Below are 9,438 nucleotides of genomic sequence, written 5' to 3'. Positions count from 1 at the left end.
ATGCTGAGATACCCTTTTCAATGTGAAGAACCAGTTACTGTATATGGCCCATCCAATCACTAAGAAAAATGAACAATACCCTGATAGGTATCTTCGGAATTTGTGTGTGGTACACTGACACATTTATTGATGGTCAATAACTTTGAGTGAAGCTCAGAACAAAGGAATGCTTCGCAACAGGTCCAACTGCTGTGCAAGCTGCTCTGACACTTGGATTATATGACATTGCAAATCCATTGATGCTCAAAGTGTCAATAACAGATAGAGAACTTCTCTATTTGGAGCTTACATCAGGCCCCTAAAGGTGACACACAACAAAGCACTTAGGATCTTGGAGCAAAGGCAGGCTATTCTCTGCAGAAAAACTATAGTCTCCTTCTGCGAACAGCTTTTGGTTTGCTACTGAATCTCAGTAGAAACTGAACATCTGACCATGACCTGCCTAGTTACCATGTGACTTGAACTGCCCTTCGTGATCTGGTGGAATCCTATACATCATACCATAAAGTCAGGCATGCACACCAGCACTCCATCATCAGATGGAACTGGGCCCTGAGGGCACAAGTAAGTTGTGTGAAAAAGTTGCCAGGACGCCCATGGCTCCTACTTCAGAAACAGTGTCTTTTTTTTCTCAACCTGTTTTTGAGGATTCATGGGGAGATCCCTATGCTCAGTTTCCTGAGGAAGGAAAATTCAGGAACTAGTCCAAGAGGTATGACTGCTGCACTACAGCCTTCCTCTGAGAAGGCCCTGAAGGGGAGCGAGGAAAGAAAATTCTTCCAGTGGACACAAATTCAGGGTTCATACCTGGCTGTCCATTTAGTTTGAAAGGAGAGATGACCAAAAGGATGGGTGTATAGCAACTCAGACTGCAGCTGATGCAGTCTGATGGGTGCATTTGCTGGATGGTCAAGTGGGCATAAGCTTTGGAGATATTTGTGTGTGGATGCTCACCAAAGAGTGACTTCACTATAGAAGGATTATAACAATCAAGAAAGAGAATGATTCCTTTGGTGAATGTCAGTCAGCCTCAGGCCTCATGTGATCAGTTGATGAATAAAGTGGTCATGGTGGTACGACGGAGGTTATACACATATATTTCCACTTACTGAGGCCAATATGACCATAGCCACTAATGAGTGCCCCATCAGTCATCCAATGTGATCACACTGATATGTCACCATTCCCCAAGGGTATCCGCAAGCTACATGGGGGCAGGTTGATGGCAATGGGCTGCTTTGATTAAGGAAGGCATTCATTTTACTGGAATAGACACAGTGGATATGAATTTGCCTTAGATTTCCTTAGTGTCTCTGTCAAAACTACCATCTATGAATTTATAGACTACCTTGTTACTATTTTCCTTTTTTTTTTTTTTTTTTTTTTTTGAGACGGAGTCTCGCTCTGTCGCCCAGGCTGGAGCGCAGTGGCGCAATCTCAGCTCACTGCAAGCTCCGCCTCCCGGGTTCACGCCATTCTCCTGCCTCAGCCTCTCCGAGTAGCTGGGACTACAGGCGCCCGCCACCACGCCCGGCTAATTTTTTTGTATGTTTAGTAGAGATGGGGTTTCACCGTGGTCTCGATCTCCTGACCTCGTGATCCGCCCGCCTTGGCTTCCCAAAGTGCTGGGATTACAAGCGTGAGCCACCGCGCCCAGCCTCGGCCAGCTTCTTTACTGCAAACTGTTTCATCAGCAAGGTCTTTATGACCTGTATCTTGTGCCAACCTCCTATCTCATCCTGTAACTAAGAACACCTAACCTCCTGGGAATGCAGCGCAGTAGGTCTCAGCCTTATTTTACCTAGCAGCTGTTCAAGATGGAGTTGCTCTGATTCCAACATCTCTGACAAGACATAAAGGTGACCGTTTACAGACACTACTAAGCCCGCTTTCACGATTCTGAGAAGTCAACTATCTGTTAAAAATTATTATATATGTATATATCTCTTAGTGCTTCCGCTTCTTTCACTGAACCTCAATGATACAAACATCAACAAATCTTTTTTTTGTTTGTTTCCATTGAATAACTTTCTAAACATAATTCTGAAGCATAATTATATAAAAACAACAAACAAAAACACTTTTGGGGTGAGGCTGGAGAAGGACAAAGAGGTTGGGGTATATAGAGAATAATCTTCTGTATCTTTATTGTAGAGGGACCCTGAAGAAACTTGAGACAGAAAATTATAAAAACAAGATTCCTCTTCCGTGTCATGCTCTTTTCAAAGCCATGACCCCTGGGGAGACTAAGACACTCTTTCACTGGGACACAGGAGAGCACTAGGGAGCTAAGATGGTGTCTCTAGACCTCCGTAGAAACCCATAATGACTAAGACTCTCAGCTTCATCACTTTTTTTTTTTTTTTGAGAGGGAGTCTTGCTCTGTTGCCCAGGCTGGAGTACAGTGGCACAATCTCGGCTCACTGCAAGCTCTGCCTCCCGGGTTCATGCCATTCTGCCTCAGCCTCTCTGAATAGCTGGGACTATAGGCGCCCGCCACCACGCCCAGCTAATTTTTTGTATTTTTAGTAGAGACGGGGTTTCACCATGGTCTCGATCTCCTGACCTCGTGATCCGCCCGCCTCGGCCTCCCAAAGTGCTGGGATTACAAGCGTGAGCCACCGCGTCCGGCCGCTTCATCACTTTTAACTTTGAGACCTTGGGAAGGCTACTTAACCACTCAGTTTCCTTCTAACTTAGGACACTATTCTGAGATGGTAACATTTGTGTTAGCTATTATCATTATTATTCCCCCACCTTGCCTCAGGAGATCAGTTCCCTCCACATTGGGAAGTTTGTGATGAGCTGAGGAAATGTTGCAGGCAGTGCTGCTCAGCTGACTCAACACTAGCTGTTTTGGTCCCCACTGTCAAGGTTGCTGGCCTTCCGTGTATCAGTGTTCCTCTTACAGATTTCTGAGGTCCCCAGATCTTGTACTGGTTTTCTGGGTCTTCTGAAGTTGGCTCCAAACCTAACTGTTTGCTATGAGCCATCATAATGCTTTCTCCAAGAGGAAACAGTGTTTCCCTAAGTTGTAACATTTCCTGTTGTCCCTCTGAGGAGATTGGGCCTTTGGGTCCCTCAAGAACCCTGCTTTTATAGGTTTATTGCTCCATCTGCTGGAAAGATGTATAATACAAGCAAGAGCTGGGGGCTGAGATCTCACTGGGTGCCTGGCACTGGGCTAAGATCTGCACCCACATTACCTGGTTTCACTTCCACAAACACTCTATCAGTTCTGTCTTACAGCAGAGAAAACTAATGCTTACAGGAAGTGACTTCTCTCTATGATTCAGCTGGCCTGCCAGCACTGGACCCAGCTAGTCTGGCTCTGGAAAGTGTGCATTTTATCACTATTCTATAACCATAGCTGATTTGGGCTCTATTAGGGTTGGAGTAGAAATCTTTCCTACCCACAAATAAACATATGTATTCTATGTGTGGCCTTCTCAAAGGAACTTAAACTCACACATTCAGAGAAAAATACCTACTTCATAGAATTTCGAGGAGTCGAGAAAATATTTTAATGTAAGCAATCTAGCTTAGTGTCTGACATGTAGTAAGTTCTAAATAAATGCTATTTACTTTACCTTCCTCTAGATCCTTGTAGGGCCCTCTCACTTCCATCTAACTGTGCGAACATTTCCTATAGCCCTAGAGCATATTTCTGAAGAACTAAAGATGTTTTAACCCTCTTTTATCATAGGACCCTAATCATCATACTTTGAGTTCCCATTTCCAGTTCAGAAGGCTCTACCTCAGTTTCCTCCCCATCACAAGACCAAAAGGCCCTTAATGCAGGTAAGATCCTTGAGGACTTGCTTTGATATTTCAGCATTAACAAGGCAGGGTCAAGATCTGTTTGCTCTTCATTCGTAACTTCCTAGGTACTAGATTTAGCAGTGTTAGCACTAGCTCATATTTGCAAATCTCTTTGCAAGTCCAGATTTGCTCCTGTACAAAGGAGGTGATTCAGAATGCCTTTCCTTTAGCTTAGTATGTAATGCAATGTCATGCCGATTACTCAATAGAAAATATGAATCAGCATGTTTGCAATCAGATCAAAACGACTTGCAACATATATTCATCATTGAGGGGTTTGGCCTTTATTAGCAGTGCTGGGAAAATGCCTGGATATTTAAATATTCTATGTCTTTCCCAGGTTAAACTTCTTGTGCAAATTAAAGAGGTTCGACCCAATGACCTCTAAGGTTTATTTATCTTAAATTCAGGTGCTTTCATATTTCATATCTTGTTCATATTTACCAAAGAAAAACCTTGGCACCTTGCTGGGTATCTCATTAAGATTCAAAAATAGGTACCGGGGTTCTTATTAATTCTAGCTTGAAAACTATAATTAATAATATACAAATTTAATTTATGGTATTTTAGTGACATTTTATCATACTTTTATTGCAAAGAAATTTGTTTTTTTAACTCTTGGTTTATCGATGTTTACTTTTTTTTTTTTTTTTTGAGACGGAGTCTTGCTCTGTCACACAGGCTGGAGTGCAGTGGCGCTATCTCGGGTCACCGCAACCTCTGCCTCCTAGGTTCAAGCGATTCTCCTGCCTCAGCCTCCCGAGTAGCTGAGACTACAGGCACGTGCCACCACGCCCAAATAATTTTTTGTATTTTTAGTAGAGACGGGGTTTCACCATGTTAGCCAGGATGGTCTTGATCTCCTGACCTTGTGATCCGCCCGCCTCAGCCTCCCAAAGTGCTGGGATCACAGGCGTGAGCCACCATGCCTGGCCCAATGTTTACTTTTAAAAACAGCTTAAATATAAAAGAGCTTTTATACATAGCTCTTGATAGGAAAGTTTAATGGTCAAAATTTGAAATATGATGAAAAACATTTCATAACTATCGATTTCACACATGAACTTTAAAATTGTAACATACGGCATTTTTATTAAAAATACCACCATTCTCTATATAATTCTGAACATTTCTGAATAACGTTAAGTCGACTAGTTATAATACACCTTTAAAAGAATGTTTTAAATTTGTCCCTCCCTCTGTGGGAGGAAAGTTGGCCTAGTTGAAGTTAGCAATCCGTGACTCTAATCCAGGTCTCCTTTATAAAAAGAAAATATACTTTAAAGAACTTGGGGATGGGCTGGGCGCGGTGGCTCACGCTTGTAATCCCAGCACTTTGGGAGGCCGAGGCGGGCGGATCACGAGGTCAGGAGATCGAGACCACGGTGAAACCCCGTCTCTACTAAAAATACAAAAAATTAGCCGGGCGTGGTGGCGGGCGCCTGTAGTCCCAGCTACTCGGAGAGGCTGAGGCAGGAGAATGGCGTGAACCCGGGAGGCGGAGCTTGCAGTGAGCCGAGATTGCGCCACTGCACTCCAGCCTGGGTGACAGAGCAAGACTCCGTCTCAAAAAAAAAAAAAAAAAAGAACTTGGGGATAATCTTATCAAAAGGGATTAGAAGATGTACTAGAGGAATTATGATTTGTCTGGAGAATCAAATGGCTCACAATGGTTGTTACCTTGCTTAAGTATATAGTAAAATAGACTGATTACAGCTTCCTGCTTACCAGAATTAAATACTACAATTTCTAAAACGCTCCTCAGGTATTTTAAATCCTTGTTCATTATTTTTTTTTTGCTCGTTGGCATTTTGTGTTGTAATGAGTGTGCAGAGAAAGTCTGCATATGTCTATTATATGAGCCCCTACACCTGTTTTACCGTCTGCCTCTTTTAACAGATTACTGTAAGGGCAATACAAAATACTTTGATTTTTCAATTCAAATCAGTCATATTGGTAATATGGCATTGCTCTGCTAACTAATAAATTATTCTGCATCTCAAAACATGTGGCCTGAAAGGAAAGGTCCAAGAGCACGCGTGAAAAGGAGTGCACCCTTGTAGCAGCAAGATTTGTATTGCATTCTGCTCACGTGGATTCCAATCTGTAGCATTTTATTTGACTGGTATACTTTTACAAAATAAATGAAATCAAGAAATTTGAATTTATCTATTTCAAGGAAGCCCAGTAAACTTTACTTATGTCGAAAAGGTAGGCCTGGCATGGTGGCTCACGTCTGTAATCCCAACACTTTGGGAGGGTGAGGTGGGTGGATCACAAGGTCAGCAGTTTGAGACCAGCCTGATCAATGGTGAAACCCTGTCTCTACTAAAAATACAAAAATGAGCTGGGCGTGGTGGCACGTGCCTGTAATCCCAGCTACTCAGGAGGTTGAGGCAGGAGAATCACTTGAACCTGGGAGGTGGAGGTTGCAGTGAGCCGAGATCATGCCACTGCACTCCAGCCTGGGCGACAGAGTGAGACTCCGTCTCAAAAAAAAAAAAAAAAAAAAAAAGTAAAAATCTAGATAAGGACCTCCACCTCTCAGTATTTGCTTTAGACTATAAGAACACTGTACCCTTCAAAGGCTATTTATTTCCCTCCCAGGACATGGGGCCTAATGTTCTATGGCACATTTGTCATGCGACAGCATGATTTATATGTCTACATATTAGAATTCTTTTGCTTCAAAGATGAAACAACAACTGAATATAAAGTTATATATTTGGGGTGGGAGTTGATATAGATATAAATAGCAAAACTCTTAATGTTAATTATTATATAACTTAAACATAGACAGCAAGAAACAGACTAGAGTAGCAAGACAAAAAAAATTTAAAAGTCATTTTGCTTTAAGTCATTTTGCTTATCTGAATTTCTTATTCCAGCTACAATTCTCCTTATAAATCAGTATTTTCTAATCTCACTCTTGATGCAATGCTAGAGCTAACTGTGCTGAATAATAATTTTTTTCCTCAGGTACAGAAGAATGAAGAAGGAATAAACAGACCTTCTGGATAATTGCATCAGCCTTCCCCACTATTCCAATGCCATGCTAACATTTCAAGTAATGTCCCTTTTGTCTTGCTGAGAAAAAATCATTTCATGATTTATTACACTGAATTAAAGGCTATGCACACTCTGGAGTTGGAACATGACTGAAGGGCAAGCAAGCGTAAAGGATATCGAAACAGTTGGTGTGTTTAAATTTTTCTGAATTTCTCAAGTAAACTTTTTAGAAAGTGGTCAGAAGATAAAATGGTTCTATAAGTTGCTTAAACTGTAGATGATGGCACCTTTATCCATATGTAATAGAATTAAGCTAAGAATTAGTTCTGCAGAAAGCTTTCTCTTTTAGAGATTTCTGTTTTGTCAGATTACCATTTGCCAAAGTGAATTTCATAATATGTGACTTTTTTTCAATATCATTAATTGTCATTGAGCTTGAGAGCCTGAGTTTTTGCTGAAATTGTTCCAATGCACAGAAAATGCCATAAAATTGAGCCTACCATGTTTTTTTTTTTTTTTTTTTGAATATTACCTACACTTGTAGAAAATCAAAGTTTATTCTAGTTGTTGTATGCTCTGCGTATCTGAAATACAAGAGGGGCTTCAGTCAGTCTGGAAGTGGTGATATTTGATTTCTCATTTCTTACTATGGTCTCTCTCCAGATAAGTAAGTTAGCTATTTCATCTACTTGTTCCTCAATTAATGGCCTTCTTGATTAAATAAGAAGATGACAAGGTTTCTCCTTAATGTGAAATTTAAATTACACAGAGCAAAAAAAAAAATTGTATTAATCTTTAATACCTCCCATGGAGACTTGAATTCTTTACTATACAGTCCTATAAATGGAATATTTAAATATTTAAAGGTTCCAGCAAAAAGTTCCAGCCAGCTGTACTGTTCTAATAACAAAGTCCATCAACTTTTTTTAACTGAGGAATTTTATGATATTTTATGAAGAGAAAGAAAAAACCTGCTTAGCCAGCCAATTACCTGCCTGCTTAAGGCAGATTATTTATCCTGGAAGTCCCATTGTCTAAGGTAGATAATTTATCCTATTGTCTTCTACTGACATTCATTTCTATTCATCATTTATAAACTTTATTGAAACATAATTTCAAAATAAAAATATATGCCATCATCACCAACAAAATTATGTTGATGATAGAAATCTTACTGTTTTCTCAGACTTAATCTATCCTCAAAATATACTTTTCAAAACATTTAAAAACTTGATTCTCTTACAAGTTGAGAGAGGATGAGTCAACAATTTATTTAACTAATTAATGATGAAAACAATAGGATTGTAAAACTGATTCATAAATTTATAGATAAGACAGAAGTATTTATAGTCCCTGAAAGACATAATATTGATATAGGATTGTTAAATTAAATAGAAAGCTAGTACCCTTCAAGGATTTGTGGGTGTAGCTTTCGACTGACAGAATAAAACTCAGATTCACAAAAGGCCAGAGAGTTTTTTTGGGAGAATTATATCAGCAGAAACACTATCAGCCACCAGCTTGCACTGTTAAATGAGAAAGACAGTACAAAATGAAAGGGGGTCATTGAACTCCCAGAAAACAGGCTTAGAAAATGATTCAACTGCAAACATGTGCTAGCTTTCTTGAAAAAAAGGGGCTAAATATTTGTTGCTTAGCATCATGAAGTTTGGGGGATAATTTAAGCAGTAGACAATTAAGACGCAATGAAAGGTTAAATGTTATATTTGAAATAGGTGTTTTTCACACAATTTAGAAATGGAGATAAGAAGAAAAGTATGCAGATATCGATAACACAAGTAAAGTAAGATAAATATCACAAGAGAAATTCACAGAAAGTCTGTGTCAACTCGTTGAAAGAGTGAGCAAAGAGCATTCCTGGCCATATTGACTAGAACCAGGCAAGATGTTATGCAAGAAGAAGTAATTGAAAACACAGGAATTGAATTTGAAACCTAACAATTAGAAGTTGTGTGACCCACAGCTGGTCAACTGCCTTTAGTTGTTTCTCTGAATGAGAATCACTCATGAGGATTAAATAGGCCAAAGGTACATCCTTTTTTATCCAGGGTGGTCTACCTTCATGCCATTTTCCCAGCAAATATATTAAAAGTGCCCTCTTTTACTCTCAATGAAGTCTTGCTTTGGATGATGAATTATATGGTTACCTGAGGATTGGTTGAAATAATGCACAGGCAATTTTAAAAAGTGATACTAAATGAAAAAAAAACCCACCAAAATTTTACACTTTGCAAGAAACATAATTAATTTTAATAAATTTTATCACAAAGTTGCCCTTTGCACTTACATACAGATATGAACAGAGGCTTCATATACTTACATATATGAATGTATATGTGAGCACATTTATACTATATACCCCAAAACATATAAAAATAGAAAGCATGTTTGCATAACAGTTTAGAAAGATTAATCTGACGGTGATGAGTCATATAATTCAGAGTAAGGAAAAAGATATTGCCTCAAGTTTGGTATTGGATTTTTCCATTTCATGCACAAGATTGATGAATTTCTGTCTAATGGGGTATAATATATGAAATCAGATATAACATATCTGTGGTTATGTCTCACCCACAATAAATTATT

The 9,438-nt window shown here is 39.4% G+C and overlaps 1 long non-coding RNA gene across 2 annotated transcripts; it reads left to right on the top strand.

Annotated features, from left to right (window-relative positions):
• Positions 1-1,763: 1,763 nt before the first annotated feature.
• LOC131383004 (uncharacterized) lies at positions 1,764-6,879 on the top strand. 2 transcript variants are annotated; one of them, XR_009212655.1, is made up of 3 exons: positions 1,764-1,859; positions 3,707-3,801; positions 6,802-6,879. It is a non-coding gene; the product is annotated as an uncharacterized LOC131383004 (long non-coding RNA). The 2 variants fall into 2 exon arrangements; XR_009212654.1 differs by having other exon boundaries at positions 1,818-1,859; positions 3,653-3,801.
• Positions 6,880-9,438: the final 2,559 nt, after the last annotated feature.

Source organism: Hylobates moloch, unplaced genomic scaffold (assembly GCF_009828535.3).
Source record: "Hylobates moloch isolate HMO894 unplaced genomic scaffold, HMol_V3 SCAFFOLD_3, whole genome shotgun sequence".
Taxonomy (NCBI): Eukaryota; Metazoa; Chordata; class Mammalia; order Primates; family Hylobatidae; genus Hylobates; species Hylobates moloch.
Note: the sequence above shows the minus strand (reverse complement) of the source record. Positions and strands in the feature narration are given on the sequence as shown.